The sequence below is a fragment of the Acomys russatus genome, chromosome 7 (genome assembly GCF_903995435.1).
Source record: "Acomys russatus chromosome 7, mAcoRus1.1, whole genome shotgun sequence".
NCBI classification, from domain to species: domain Eukaryota; kingdom Metazoa; phylum Chordata; class Mammalia; order Rodentia; family Muridae; genus Acomys; species Acomys russatus.
The window spans coordinates 38,139,603-38,156,628 of NC_067143.1; positions in this window are offsets into that span (position 1 = coordinate 38,139,603).

A 17,026-nucleotide genomic window follows, 5' to 3' on the forward strand; every position below is an offset into this window, starting at 1 on the left:
ACCTATGCCACAAAATTTGAAAATCTAAGGGAAATGAACAATTTTTTTGATCGATCCCACTTGCCAAAATTGAATCAAGATTAGGTAAACAAACTAAATAGTCCTATTTCCCCTACAGAAATAGAAGCAGCCATTAATAGTTTCCCAGCCAAAAATAGCCCATGGCCAGATGATTTCAGCGCAGAATTCCACCAGACCTTCAAAGAAGAGCTAATACTAATACTCTTCAAATGACTCCAAAAGATAGAAATGGATGGAACATTATCAAATTCATTCTATGAGGCCACAGTCACTTTGATACCTGAACTTCACAAAGACCCAACAAAGAAAGAATTTCAAACCAATTTCTCTATGAACATTGATGCAAAAATATTCAATAAAATACTTGTGAACCGAATACAAGAACACACCATGACCAGGTAGGCTTCATTCCAGCCATATAGAAAATGTTTTTAATATACAGAAATCCATCAATGTAATCCACTGTATAAACAAACTGAAAGAAAAAAACACATGATCATTTCCTTAGATGCAGAAAAAGCATTTGACAAAATCTAACACCCATTCATGTTTAAAGTTTTGGAAAGATCAGGGATACAAGGCACATACCTAAACATAATAAAGGCTATATATATATCAAGCCAATAACCAAATCAAATTAAATGGAGAGATACTCAAGGAAATTCCTCTAAAATTGAGAACTAGGCAAAGCTGCCCACTTTATCCATATCTCTTCAATATAGTTCTTGAAGTTCTAGCTAGAGCAATAAGACAACAAAAGGTGATCAAGGGGATCCAAATGGGAAAGGAGGAAGTCAAATTATCACTATTCACAGATGATATGATAGTATACATAAGTGACCCCAAAAATTCCACCAGGGAACTCCTACAGCTGAAAATACCTTCAGCAAAATGGCAGGATACAAAATTAACTCAAAAAAGTCAGTAGCCTTCCTATATACAAATGACAATCATGCAGAAGAAGAAATTAAGAAAACTATACCCTTCACGATAGCCACAAGCAATATAAAATATCTAGGAGTAACTCTAACCAAGCAAGTGAAGTACTTGTTTGAAAAAAAACTTTAAATATCTGAAGAAGGATATTGAAGATGACATCAGAACATGGAAAGATCTCCCTTGTTTGTGAATCAGGAGAACTAACATAGTAAAAATGACCATCTTACCAAAAGCAATTTACAGATTCAATGAAATCCCTATCAAAATATCTATACAATTCTTTAAAGATGTTGAAAGATCAATTCTCAACTTTATATGGAAAAACAAAAAACCCAGAATAGCCAAAGCAATCCTCAATAATAAAAGACCATCTGGAGCAATCTCCATACCTGATCTCAAGCTGTACTATAGAGCAACAGTGATTAAAACAGCATGGTTCTGGCATAACAATAGGATTGATCAATGGAATTGAATCTATGACCAAGAAATAAAGCCACATACATACACTTGATTTTTGACAAAGAAGCCAAATCTATCCAGTGGAAAAATGGTAGCATCTTCAACAAATGTTGCTGGTCTAACTGGATGTCTACATGTAGAAAAATGCAAATAGACCCATATTTATCACCATGCACAAAATTCAAGTTGAAGTGAATTAAAGATCTCAACATAAAACCAGAGTCACTAAATCTGTTAGAAGAAAAAGTAGAGAAGAGCCTGTGACTCATTGGCACAGGATACAACTTCCAACAGACCAGGCTTTAAAATCAACCATTAATAAATGGGACCTCACGAGGCTGAGAAACTTTTGTAAGGCAGAAGACACTGTCAACAGAACAAAGTGACAGCCTACGGACAGGGAAAAGATCTTCACCAATCCTACATCTGACAAAGATCTAATATCCAAAATATATAAAGAACTCAAGAATTTAAACACCCAGAATACCTGCCCAGGGGTGGTACTACCCACAATGGGCTGGACCTTCTTACATAGGTCATTACTCAAGAAAATGCTCTACAGTTTTGCTTACGGGCCAATCTGATGAAGACATTTTCTTAATTGAAGTTCCCTCTTCCCAGATGACCCTAGCTTGTGTCATGATGACAAAAAACAAACAAACAAAAAAACAAAAAACAAAAAACAAAAACAAATCCAATCAGGACGAACATTATTCTTAATAATTGTGTTCAATCCATTGAATGCCTTATGACCAATAACTGAAGTTTCTCAGGGAAGACATTATTCTGCCTCAAGACTATAGCAGAGATTTCTGCACGCGTTTCCATCCTGCTCATTTGCCCTTGGGATGGAAGACTTGTTATCCCCACAGCAACAGGAATTAGTAAATCCCCTTAAAATCTCTCTCTGTCTCTGTTTCTCTGTCTCTCCCCACTTCCATCCTTTCCTCCCTCTCTATTTGTCCCCTCACCCTTCCTCCCTCCATCCCTCCCACCTCTGTCTCTCCCTCCCTCCCACCTCCCTCCTTCCCACCTCCCTCCATATCTGAGTTTCTCACTGTGTTTATTGCTTTTTAGGTTGACCCACTTCCCAACATGGATGATGAAGAAGAGCAGTTGAGAGAACCCAGCTCTTATGTGTTAGCAGAGTACTTAGTGGTGACCTCACACACTCCTATAAAGTCCTCCATTTGGCATCAGGGGACTTTCTGAGTAGAGAATGTTGTTTCATCTTTGTTTCTTTATGAGATACTCATTACAGTGACCAAATACAAGAAACAATTTATGGGGAAAGGGTTGGTTTTGTCTTCATGTGAGTCAGGAAGCTGCTCAGGACTGTGGCAACAATCACATAAAGCAGCTGTTTGCTTACTCACAGGAAGTGAAGCACCACTCAGTGACCACTTCCTTTCACAAGACCCTGTGACAACTGTCTTCAGTAAGACCCTACCTCTTAAAGATGCCGCAGCCTCAAAACAGTGCTACCAGCTGGGGACCAAGTATTCAAGCACATGAGCCTCTTGGGAACATTTCACACTCAAACCATAACTACTTTTAAAACTCATTTTTCTCTACTTGCTCTCTCTCTCTTCTCTTGTGGTTCCTGTTATATTTTTGATGGGATGGTTCCAAGTCAATTTGAGTGAATCTGGACTTGCAGGCTGAGCTAATGTGGAACTTCTCAACAGTTGGCAGCAAGAGAGATGTGGGTGATAAAGATACGCTGATGCTCTGTGCCAAAGCCTCATGGGAGGAGTTCCAAGTCCTCAAGGTGGATCCAAGGGAGGACACAGACTGGCATGGAGGCCACCAGGACATCAGGGCCACCTGAGGCCTTCTGTGATCTCTCTTTCCATCTTCATTTTTTTCCTAGACATCTGCCTTTCTTTTTAACCTTTCTTTTAATTCTGAGGGTACTCTTAAAATCATTTTCTGGTTGATTGGCTCAGTTTTCTACTTTCATTCAGTCTGCTGTTTATACTTGATTATTTATTTGAGCCATTTAAGTATTATTCAATTTCAGATTTCACTCATAGATGCATCTTTTAATTATCTAATTTTTAAGAATCTATTTCTCTGTTTCAATATAATACACTATAATAAATTGAATAAATAATATAATTGACCTAATTTGCATAAGTACTCATACATTCTTTCCTTTTTCTTAATCAATCAATGTTTTTGTTTTTTTTTTAAATAAAGTGTGGGCTTCTTTCCTTTTTTGAATATTCTTCGATAGTTTTCAGTGATATGCAATAAATGTAGGTGGAGCAGAGATGGGATCACTGTACAGTCTTTGACCCTGAAGCACTGTTTTTTACAAAATTGGGATCAATGGTGGATGCACTGAGGAGGGAGAGAAAGGCAGGTCTCTGAATGTGAGACTAGCTTGGGCTGCATGAATAGATGATGGATAGATAGATAGATAGATAGATAGATAGATAGATGTAGACAGACAGACAGGCACGCAGACAGACAGATAGACACATATACATACATACATACATACATACATACATACATACATACATATAAAAATTAATAGCTGTAAAAGTTAGGCCACTGCCCTTGCAAACATACATTTCACTATTACATGTACTTCTAACTTTTTCTAATCAAACTAAGCTTTTCAAACGTGGATCATATTGCCAAGATGATACTGTTGTTTATAATTTGAAAGCAAAACCAAATTTTTCTTGTACCATCAATAAATTCTCAAAATGCCACATGTGAAATATTTTGTATTTTACCCCCAGCATATTTCGGCTGATCTTGGCTTCCCTTCTTTCAGCAGGCTATGTGTTTGTTCTTTCCCAGTGTGATTCTGATCGTTGAGAGTTATGTGTTGATGCCTAAGTTGTCAAGTCTATCTTCCTCACACATCTTATTTCAAAAGAATGAAAATATGTCCTCACTCTTCTTTCCATCCATTTGTCAACACAGATACTGGAATTCTTTTTTTTTTTAAGACAAAATTGTATCAATTTTGGTGGAACTTACATTAGAGATTTGTTTATTTTTTTCCAAAAGACATTGAGTGAACAAGACAATAGCTAATGCTTTTTATGGAGAGAATGGGGCTAGCCCTGAACCATTCCCATGACAGTTGCTTTTAAAGGATGATGTCACCTGAAGACCATTCTCAAAGACTCAAGAGTTCAAAACAAGCATTTGTACATTTTTGTCTGAATAGTGCCTGGGATGTGGCCATTTAGATAGTGAATTTGATGTGTCATTGTCTGGGTGTCAATAGAAGAAATTTACATTTGAACAGATGGAAATTAACAGATTGGCCTCCTTCATGTGAGTGAGTCTCACCTAATCATTTTAGTAGTACCACAGGCTGACTGAGCAAGGAGAGTATGTGCCAGTAATTGTGCTAAACTTGAACTTCATCTTAGCCTCTGCTCGTGTCTCCAGCCTGCCTGCCCAACCCATAGGGGCTTGACAGCTTCTATAATTGCAAAAAGTCAATTTCCTAAAACAAATATCTCTATCTATATATGTATCCTATTGATTCTCTTTATCTGGAGAAAACTGACTCCCATAGACACATGTCAGCAATGAGAGACAGAAATGGAGGGTACAAAGTAAGATGGAGATGAAGATATGGTCAGAGACAAGGCAGACAACATTGATTAATAATTTAATGATAAATGAGTTGAAAGAAAAAATTAGGGCTGGAGAGATGGCTCAGTGGTTAAGAGCACTGACTACTCTTCCAGGGGTCCTGAGTTCAATTCCCAGCAACCACATGGTGGCTCACAACCATCTATAATGTGATCTGATGCCCTCTTCTGGCCTGCAGGGGGTACAAGCAGGCAGAGCAATGTATGCATAATAAATAAACAAATACTTTTTTAAAAAGAAAGAGAAAATTAAAGTGTAAGGAGAGCATGAGAAAAGTAGCAGATGCTTTGTGATTCAGCCTCGAGGATGGACACAACTGTGCACAGCCTTTTGACAGTGGCATTGACGGAGGAACCCCTAAATACACACGAATCAAAATGGCAGCCAAACATATGGAAGTGCTTGATAGAGGTCCTACCCCATGGCACTGCGATTCATTAACAATGATCGAAGTTTGAAACTCCTGGTCATATTATCAAAGGCATGGGGTTGGGGGAGAGACAGGGCATATGGAGAATTTAAATTTGAATAAAAGAAATGCAAAACAGACGAATCAGCTAAAGATGGCTTTTGAACGTTTAGGCCGTTAGAAAAGATAAAAATAGGATGCACAGTTTCTAAAACACTGACAGAGGGAAGGAAGCTTATTTAGAAGAATATGGAAAACATATTTTTGAAACCACATAAGCAGAAAAGGTAATAAACAGCATAGACCCACATGACAGATGTTAGCATAGGAACAAACCAGAAGCTTGCAAAGCGACACGTCTCAGTTACACAAACTACATCAGAGCGGCTACAGCTTCTCCATCCACAGACAGACTGTTTCCTGTGTAATGGAAAACATAATTTTTTGTGGTTTTGGAGAAAGATATATAAACCCCAAAAAACAGAGAATATAAGAACATAAAAGGAGAAGCAAGGGTTTGTTAAGGAAATAAATGTGAGAGAATTAGACTAACAACGGAAGCAATAGAGAATTTAAGCCAATCATCCATTGCGAGACCATGGTGGTCACAAAAAAATACAAATTTATGTAAATATGTTTATTCTCCTAAGAAGAATAGAGACATGGAGGAATTTGTTAACTGAGGAATGGCAGAGACTCAAGTAGGGCAGAAGGAGGCTGAGGCCCAGAACAGAGCTGAAGTGCAGTGAGACCCAGTGGAAGAGGACCCCGCCATCCTTTCCCTCACAGACTCATCCCAGAGCAAACATTTCCAGTACTCCATAAGGCTCCGTGATTATTCTGGGTTCCTCTTACGTGATTTAAGCAAGTTTCAACTCTAAATAGATCAATCAAAGAAGAATTTATTTTTACCTTTACAAGATCTTTTTGAACTTCCCAAAGCATAAATTTTATAAGTTAAATATTAGCTATGACTTATATAAAAATTACTGTTCCTGCTTAGTAATGAATACTACAGATAAAGTGACCAGGCAACTCACAGAGACTGAGGGAACACATTCACCTTAGAGAGAAAACACACACAAGGAAGATGGGAAGGGACAGAAGAAAAATTATAGAAGACTTTAAGAGATGTTTAATATCACAGGCAACTTCACTTAATTTTAATACTCTAATAATATATTTCTATTGTTAGTGGACATAACTGTTCACATTAGGGAGCACAGTATGACAAACTACCACAGTCATCACCTTAAACTTTACCATTTCTTTCTGTTGGAACTCCCCAAACCCTCTCTACCCTCTATTTTGAAGCACACATTACCTGCTGTAACTACAGTTGCTTTACGTTATACAGAACATCTGAAATTGAGGAAGACACCAGAAGACTGAAGACCTCTGTGTCGATTTGCATAAGAAATATCCTCCATAGTAGTGGGCCACTTCGTTTCCAGACAGTGACATGTTTGGGGAGGTCTAGGTGGTGCAGCCTTGCAAACCCGGAAGAAGTTCATTGATGGGATTGGGTTTGAGAACTTTTAAGCTTTAAAGCCTTGTCACTTCCAATTCATTCTGTCTCACACTAGTGGTAGAAGATGGGCGCTCTTGGCTTCCTATCTCTCCTCAGCGTATGGAAAGAGTACCCTGAAACCATGAGCTGGAATAAAGTTTTCCTTCTACGGGTTGCCTTGGTCATGGTGGTTTATAACGGCAACAGAAAACAAACCAATATAACCTCCCATGCTCTAGGATTTGGTATTGTGAAAATTTCATCCTTGCAGAGGCACTCTACACATTCAATGCAACACCGTCAAAATTCCAACAATTCTTAACAGAAATTGAAAAAAAATCTTAAAATTTATATGGAACCATCATTTGCCCTAAATCAGCCTGAAGAAGCCTTAAGAGAACGACGTCCCATTTCCTCTAAGGGGGATTGGGTAGGTTTCTGTCCACTCTCTTGGTCTACAAATGCTTATTTTCATCAGGAGGTGGTTATAAGTTATTATTGGTCTTATACAGAGAGGAAACTAGGTTGGACTCAAGGACATATCTCTTTTCCTTTATCTTTTTTTTTTTTTATAGGTAAAGAGATAGGAGCCAAAAAGAAAAAAGGGGGGATATAGAAATATAAAGGGAGGATAGAACAAAAGATAGATTATTGAATGTTCTTATCATCTCGGGGATGTGGTCATGTGTATTGAAATTACAGATACACAATCACTCTTTGGGGGCGGTGCCCTTGAGAATGGGGGGTCCCCACTTATGGAAATTTTACCCCCATAAGACATTTAACTGTATTTGGAGACATTTTTGGTTGTGACAATTGGGATGTTGTTGGCTGCTGCTGGGAAAACCCAAAAATGAGGTTAAATGTCTGCCATGTCCAGAAGAGTCCTGAGCAGACAGGAACTGTCCGTGTAGCTTTAGAATCCAGTCCCAAAGAAATTTTAGTAACGATGCTGAAAGAGACTTGACTGTAGTAGTCTCCCACAGAGTTTTTTGTGGAGTACAGAGTTGGCACATACCAAGTCTAGCATGAAGTCAATAACACATGCCAAGTGTTCGTATGTGTGGTATAGGCATGAAAAAAAACCCCACACAATAATACAGATAGGTCTTAAACCAGATGGGGTGGCACATGGCAGTAATCCAAGTGACCTGAGAGGTACAGGCAGAGGGCTCAGAATATCAAAGGTTGTCTTCAGCTACAGGGAGAGTTGGAAGCCAGATAGATCTTGTCTAGAAACAAGCAAATAACTCTCTTAAAGGAATGGTGAGTCAGAAACGGTAAGAGATGGAATTAAACCAATAACTCAGTCAGATGTAACTGTCACATGCACACGCAGTGCACTGAGGTAACTGTCACATGCACACACAATGCACTGGTGTAACTGTAACAGGCACACACAATGCACTGGTGTAACTGTAACATGCACACGCAATGCACTGGTGTAACTGTAACATGCACACGCAATGCACTGATGTAACTGTCACATGCACACACAATGCACTGGTGTAACTGTAACAGGCACACGCAATGCACTGGTGTAACTGTAACAGGCACACGCAATGCACTGGTGTAACTGTAACAGGCACACGCAATGCACTGGTGTAACTGTAACATGCACACGCAATGCACTGGTGTAACTGTAACATGCACACGCAATGCACTGGTGTAACTGTAACAGGCACACGCAATGCACTGGTGTAACTGTAACAGGCACACGCAATGAACTGGTGTAACTGTAACATGCACACGCAATGCGCTGATGTAACTGTCACATGCACACACAATGTACTGGTGTAACTGTAACATGCACACACAATGCACTGGTGTAACTGTAACAGGCACACGCAGTGCACTGATGTAACTGTCACATGCACACACAATGCACTGGTGTAACTGTAACAGGCACACGCAATGCACTGGTGTAACTGTAACAGGCACACGCAATGCACTGGTGTAACTGTAACAGGCACACGCAATGCACTGGTGTAACTGTAACAGGCACACGCAATGCACTGGTGTAACTGTAACATGCACACACAATGCACTTATGTAACTGTCACATGCACACACAATGTACTGGTGTAACTGTAACATGCACACACAATGCACTGGTGTAACTGTCACATGCACACACAATGCACTGGTGTAACTGTAACAGGCACACGCAATGCACTGGTGTAACTGTAACAGGCACACACAATGCACTGGTGTAACTGTAACAGGCACACACAATGCACTGGTGTAACTGTAACAGGCACACACAATGTACTGGTGTAACTGTAACAGGCACACACAATGCACTGGTGTAACTGTAACAGGCACACGCAATGCACTGGTGTAACTGTAACAGGCACACACAATGCACTGGTGTAACTGTCACATGCACACACAATGCACTGGTGTAACTGTAACAGGCACACGCAATGTACTGGTGTAACTGTAACAGGCACACGCAATGCACTGCACTGGTGTAACTGTAACAGGCACACACAATGCAGTGGTGTAACTGTAACAGGCACACACAATGCAGTGGTGTAACTGTAACATGCACACGCAATGCACTGATGTAATTGTAACAGGCACACACAATGCACTGACACATTTTACAAAAGCATAACAAGAGAAGAGGGAATGAGTGTGTCAGAAATAAGCTAGGTTAGTGCAAATTAGCTTAAAGAAGAGAGCCTGTCTTGTCTAATAATAACATTGTCTCATGAAACAATGTGTTATTAACTCATCTCCTTCACACTTAGGCAAATAACCAGATAACCAGAGGTTAGAGAGATGACTCAGAAGCAAGACCAATGGCTGCTCCTCCAAATCCCATACCTATATGGGATCTGATGGTCTCCTCTTCTAGTCTCTGTGGGCACCAGGCCCACATGTGGTACACAGACATACATACAAGCAAAATATCCACACCCATAAAATAAATAAACAAATCACAAATACTTTACTTAACTTCCTCTATGGAGAATGTTATTCTTTTCAAGTGATCATTAAGCATTAATAAAGCAATTGAGGTTACAATATATTACGAAGAAAACCTACATACATTTAAAAAATAAAAAATTATAAGGAGTACATTAATAAACATTAACAATTAAACAATAGGTTTAACTGAATTCCTTTGAGCCTCTAAATGAAAAGCACTTGGGTTGTTCCTGGACCATAGAGAAAAAGAAGCAACCACACATTATGCTGGCCAACAAGGACAAAGGCAATTTTGCATCAAAAACTTACTCAATGTACTCAAAGTTTTATTCAATATAAAATTTATAAGACCTCTACTGCCTGTGCTATTAAACAAGACGGAATATGAATATTTGATCTAAGCAGTAACCTCAAAATATTGGAAAAATAACTTCAAAATAAATCCAAGAAAAATAGGAGAGAGGGGGGTAAGTTGAAGAAGTCAATATTAAACCATCTGGAAACAGAAAGTGAACTTGTTCTTTGAAAATTAAGAAAAAGAAGAGAAAGTGATAGTAGTCGGAGGAATATAAAATACTACCTGAGCTGCTCCAGCTGAGTGCCTGGACAGAAGGCGTTCTTTCTACCCTGGGGAAGAAAGAATGACATCACAGGGCAGCAGAATGGGTCAAAGTTCTCTAGACCTCCTGTGGGAAATCAGTTCAGACCCAGCCACGGTTCTCATGTGCACTCACACTCCAGGCCTAACACCAGGAAGGCAGGTTCCCTCCGTTCAGCTTCCACTGTTCTTGGCCCCTCCGTGTCCAGACCTGGCTTGGGTTTGGTTGACCGTCTGCGGTTGCAGTTCTCTGCAAGCCCTTATTGTGGAGCAGACTGATCATTGGGACATACGCCCACTTGTATGAGCTGGCTTGGGAGCTCTGCTATGAATGCCATCTTTGTCACTTCCTCTGAGAAGAGCCTGCTTGCACCAGAAGAAGTGTGGTCTATGGATGTACCTAGCTGAACCCCTAGATTCCCTTGCATACATGGTTTGAGGTGCTGGGGGAGGGGCATTCCCACAGTGTTTGGGAAAGTCGTCAGGTCGAGTCACTTTTTCCATCTTATAGAAATCAGGCATTACTCCTTATTCCTGAGCAAGCTGAAATTATGCACCTTCCTTATAGATTATATTATCGTTTTCTCATATCGATGGCTTAAAACCTCATATGGAAGATTTTTTTAAGACTGCTGTTTATTTTCCTAAAAATAATAGCTTGTCAATTTCACTGCAAAACTATTTTCATTTTTAGAAAGCCAACAATATAACAAGACATACACACAGAGGACCGTTAATAACTTTCCTCCATACACACTAATTTTACCCAGCCTTCCTCCACATGGTGACTCATGCTGACAATCTGGAGTGTGTGTTTCCATAGTTCCCCCTCTGTTCACACGGTTTATGTTAAACATTTAAAAACATTATTCTTCATATTTTTGTGTTGACTATAAATCAGCTTTCTATCTGGACTTCCTTCATGACACAGTCTGGGGCAATAGGGAGAGATCTCAGAAAAGGTGTGGCTGGCCAACCAAACATAAGCACAAGGAGACATGCTCGTTTTTATGTAAAAATTTTAATCACGGGGCTCATTGTAAAGTATTTGTTGTTAGTGTATTGGTTGTCTTTGTACTGTTGTGTCCAGGGTGCCTGACAGACACAGTTCGAAAGAGGAAAAGTTTGCTTTTGTTCATAGTCTAGGGCAGTTTAGTCCATCAGGGTGGTGAACATAGAGATTGGCAAGTTCTGCGTATACCACTGGGGAATGGGGGTGTGGCCTGGGGAATTGGGGTGTGGCCTGGGGAATTTGGGTGTGGGGTATTTGCAGGATACCAGGTATAGTCGTTACTTTTTTGTTGTGGTAAAGAACCATGACCGAAGACAATTTAAGGGAGAAGTAGTGTATCTGGGCTTATGGTTTCAGAGGAAGAATCCATAGTGTAGGGAAATGCTGCAGCATGTGGCTGGGGCAGGAAGCTGAGAGATCATGAACACAGCAAGCAGAGACAATTGGAAATGGGTGGAGGCTCTAAACTCTCAAAGCCCATCCTCGGTGATGAGTTTCCTCCTGCGAGGCTGCCCCTCCCCATAACCCTCTGAACCATGGCTACCAACTGGGAACCAAAGTGTTCAGAAGCCTGAGCCTGGGAGAGACATTTTTCAAACTGCCAGACCCACCAAGAAAGAAGCAAAGCACACAAGCAAGTAGCAGGGATGGGGCGGGGCGGGTGTCATCTTCAAAGGTGGACCCTGAGTGACCAACCCTCTTCCACCAGCTGGACCGTGTCTCCTAAAGGCTCTTTGGCTTGGGAACAGAACTGAAAACCGAAGCTTACGGAAGACAGATTTAAATCGTATCAGCTAGAGACAGATATTAGAAGATTCGTGGTGGCGCAAGCCTTTAATCCCAGCACACGGGAGGCAGAGGCAGGTGGATTGCTGTGAGTTTAAGGCCAACCTCGCCTACAAAGCGAATGCAGGACAGCCAAGGCTACACAGAGAAACCCTGTCTCAAATACAAACAAAAAAACAAAACAAAACAAAACAAAAAACAAAACAAAAACAACAACAACAACAACAAAAAACAAAATAAGGGATTCTGGGTCCGATCTGTTCTTTGACTACTATGAGAGTCCAAGAAAAAAAGAAATGCGTTTTTTTTTTCCTTGTTAGATAATGTTACAATCCTAAAGATAATAAGAAAAAAACTTCCCTTTGGCTAGTAATAAATTGATATAAGGTTTCCAGTTCATATTAAATCGTAAGTAAATTATTCATGTTAAAAGCAACGGCCACTGTTTGAAAGGCATCATGGCCTCTCTGCACACTCCCAGATCCAGAAGGGCATGGCCTTGAGTTCTGCAGCACCAAGAATGATATTTCAAGCCAGTTCCCTCTGCACCCCTCCCTCCTGCTGCTCTGATCGCTCCAGTACAATCGCTCCAATTCAGGCTTGATATTTGCTGAAGCTTTTATCCCCCATGGCTTGAAACTAAATTATAGAAGGACAGGATAGCTTCACTCCATGCTAGTTTGGACAGGTACAAATGTTTGAAAGGCTCCCTTGTATGTCTATTCCACACACGTGGAAGAGACGAGAGCTAGCGGGATTTGGAAATGTCAATGAATACAATTGTCTGTCCGCCCAAAGGACTTGCTTCCCAGGCACGTTGAGAAGTGGAGAGGTGCTCTGTGACTTATCAGCAAAGGAGTGTCCATGGCAACCAGACGTAGGTTTCCTTGGAGACACTGTGGATTGGCTGGAAGCCAATGCAGGAAGTGCATCGGAATGGGGTCCAGGAAAGAACAATGGCACAATCTTTTCACGGAGACAGATTGTGTGAGACATGCACATCCCACAGTGAATGGATGTGAGCCTCTATTTCCGTAGAGCATGCAGGACACAAATCAATGTTGATGGTCCTATGAAAGATGGTCTGTCCTGGCCTTAATCTCAGTAAGACCAAACTTAATGATAAAGCTGTGCCACTAATGTGGCCTAAGGGTCACCTTATAGTTGTCACTGGCCAATTAAATAAGAATCTTCAAAAATCTGTAAAAGAGAAACACGTAGCCAGAGAATTAAATAAAACCCACCATTGTACTATTGACATCAATGCTTATAATTTAGTCTGTTTCTTACACTTTCCTAAGAAAGAAAGCCTTCTGATTTTCATTCTTGTGTCTTATTTTCTGGTTTTTACTTTATATAATTTCTTCAGTTTGTATAACAGCTAATGTGCATCAACACCAGAACCTCCCCTTCTTAATCTCCAGACAAGTGGAACACTGAGTGTTAGTATAGTTTATATTTTGAGAAATTAGGTTTCAATGAGGCAGATGTTGGGCTTGAGCTTGGCCAAGCATTACAGCTGAATTCCCAAGTTCTTCATGCTCTTAACCATTTTCTGATACAAATTAAAGGAAGGGCGGGCTCTGGGAATGCTAAAGACTGAATTAAAATTTTCTACGTTACGAACCAGGAGACTAAAATTTGAGATAAGAGCAGGAAGTTGTGAATCTAGGAGATCACTTCTCTTTTGAGGGAAAGGAAATAACCAAAGCTCCGTGCCTGAGTCATGATGGATCTGTATGCAGCAGTGAAGATGACCACATAGATGCTGTGTGTGGCACAACAGGGGTGGGTTTCAACAGCATTGCACTAAGTGGGAAAAACAGACACAAAAGACTAGTTGCCAAACTAAGTGTTTGGTTTCATTCATACAAAAACTCCAAACAGGTAAATAACCTAGAAAAGGAACTACAGGGACAGAACTCATGATCATGAAAGGGACACTTTCATATTCTATATTATAAAGATATATTTGTCTCTGTAGTGTAAAGAGTAGTCTGCGCACATACTGCTCATTCAGAGTTAGTCCCTGTCCCAGTCCAGATGTCCCAGGAAGAGAACAAGGTTGACATCAGCAGCAACTAACTTGACAGAGCCTTTCAACAAATGTCTGATCGCAGACATGTGAAGAAAGAAGCACACTCCTGATGATAATGAGGGAAGAACTAACATCATGGGTCTCAAAAACAGAGCCAACGCCTGACCAGAGGGTCAAGATTGGACAGAAATGATTGAAAACTCCAATCCCTCCACTCTGTAATCTGCCAGCTAGAGGTGAGATATAAGGCAAATTTTCAGGTTGTTAATTCATTGTCTGCTCAAGTTGCCAGCTCTCTGAATAAAGAACTATATAAAGATCTTCTTCTTCTCCTTCTCCTCCTTCTTCTTTTTCTTCTTCTTCCTCTTCTTCCCTCTCCTCCTCCCTTTCATTTTCATCCTCCTCCCTCTCCTCCTCCTTCCCCTTCCTTCTTCTTTTCTTTTTTCTTTTTTGCCTATGTGTCAGATGAAGTGGACCCAGAGCCCAAGAAGAGGGCTTTGGGTGACAGAAGTCTCCACATTATGTCTTTGGAGTCACCTGGCTGTGTGAATAATTCATGGACATCATTGTGCTTTATACTAAACACTGGTAACTTAACTGCTCATAAAATATGCTCAAATAAATATGGTTTTCCAAAGTCTGAATCCTGGGTGGGAAAGATGGCTTACAAGTAAAAATGTTTGCTGAAAAAGCCCAGGGACCTGAGTTTGATCCCGAAGCCCACTTACAAAACCAGATGCAGTGGTCTATATTTGTAAGCCCAACATTTCTACCATGAGATGGGAGGGAGGTAGAAGCCCCTATTTCAAAACAAAGTGGAAGGAGAGAACTGACTTCTGAAAACTTGTCCTCTGATATTCACATGTGTACAATGGCATACACACCAGTGCCCACATTACACACACACACACACACACACACACACACACACACCTAGAACTGGGTGGAGTCACTTCTGTGGTCTGTCATTAGTGCCCTATTTAGAGTGAACCAAATATTTTTTTCATGTCTTTCCAGGAAAAAAACATACACCTCCCTTCCGGAAAGAATGATGAGAATCAGCTTGTGATCAGTCTCTCAGAAATAATTCTCTCTGATAGCCTTGCTCATGGCTATTTAATCATCTGACTCTGTCAGAACACAGTGTGAAGGTACCTGGTCTGCCTGGGCACATTTCAGACACTGGCACATTAATCTACTACTATAATGGATGGCTTTGTGTTAATAGGAGCTGTGGGTAAGAAGAAAATTCTCTGACACATGGGTAGAGATGTGTGACGCAGAAGGAAACGGAGCTCCCTGGAGTGAAGGATTTGAAGGGCTTGGTTCTGTGGTGCCATGGCAAGTGCTTTGTGGTGACAATTTGGCCAAGTCATCATTTCTTCCTTTACTCCAAGCTCTAATCAGGTGGAGAAGCAGAGTCCACACCACACCTTTTCAGAATATCCCAAATGCAGAGCAGTGTGCCGATCTCCTTACAGGGATACAGGGATGGAAGCTTGCTCTGAGCAGGACCCAGGGCAATGCAGGCAAGTCCTGATGCTTAGTCAGGAGTCCTGACAAATCTTACAAGTGGCAGAGTCTATGCGCTCCCTATAGAAACCATGTGGTTTGGGGACCACTTATTGGGTACCTGCATCACTGAAAATCCCACTCCAGCATGGGTAACCACTCACAGAAGCTACTTTGCTGAGGTGCAGAGCTTGCTGTCAGCTCCATAGAATAATCTCCCTTGTCACCGCCATGATAGTTTATTGCTAGCATCGCCCTGAAGAGGGGCTGTGAGCTTCCAAAGCTTTCTGGGAAAAGAGTTTCCCTCGTACTCATAGGAGGCAATGTCTCAATCCAGAGGAAGTAGCCGCCCAACAGAGGGATGGACCACCATTCTATAGAGTTTTATCAAAGGCCACTCGACATTCAGACACCAACACCACCACTGGTGCTGTTCTTTGATGCAGTTTGAAGTTGTTCTGCCATTCTCCAGGGTGGTTTTGCTATTTCAGTGGTCAGAGTGGGTAGCTAAGTAAAGCTATTGGGTACATCTATCCAGCTGTCTTCAGTTGAGTGAGGTTGTACTGTATTGAGGAGGAGAGGATAAAAAGTAGGAGCTGGGGAGAAGGCAACTCTCCCAAGTGCTTCCTTCACAAACACAACAACCTGAGTTCAGATCCCTACCTAGCACTCATTGTAAAAAGCCAGGTGTGGTATTATGCATCAGTAACCCTAGCATGGGGAAGGAGAAATAGGAGGATTCCTCTGGCTTGCTGGTCAAGCTGAATTGGTGAGTTCCACGCTCAGTGAAAAACCTTGTCTCAAAAATTAAGGCTGAGGGTCCGCAAGATGGCTTAGCAAGTAAAGGTGATAGCTGTACACCCCTGATGACCTGAATTCACTCTCTGGAACCCATGTAAAGGTGGAAGGAGAGAACTGACTCCACAGTCCTCTGATCCCCAAACATATGTATATGTGCCCTCCTACATCACATACACATACAATAATAATAAATAATAATGATGATAAAAATCATTAAAAATATAATGTGGAGAATAATGGAAAATGTCATTCAACATTGACCTCTTTTACCTGTGGCTTCTTATATCCACATATACATACATACATACATACATACATACATACATACATACATACATATGCATGTATACATAACCACACACAAAGAGAAGAGA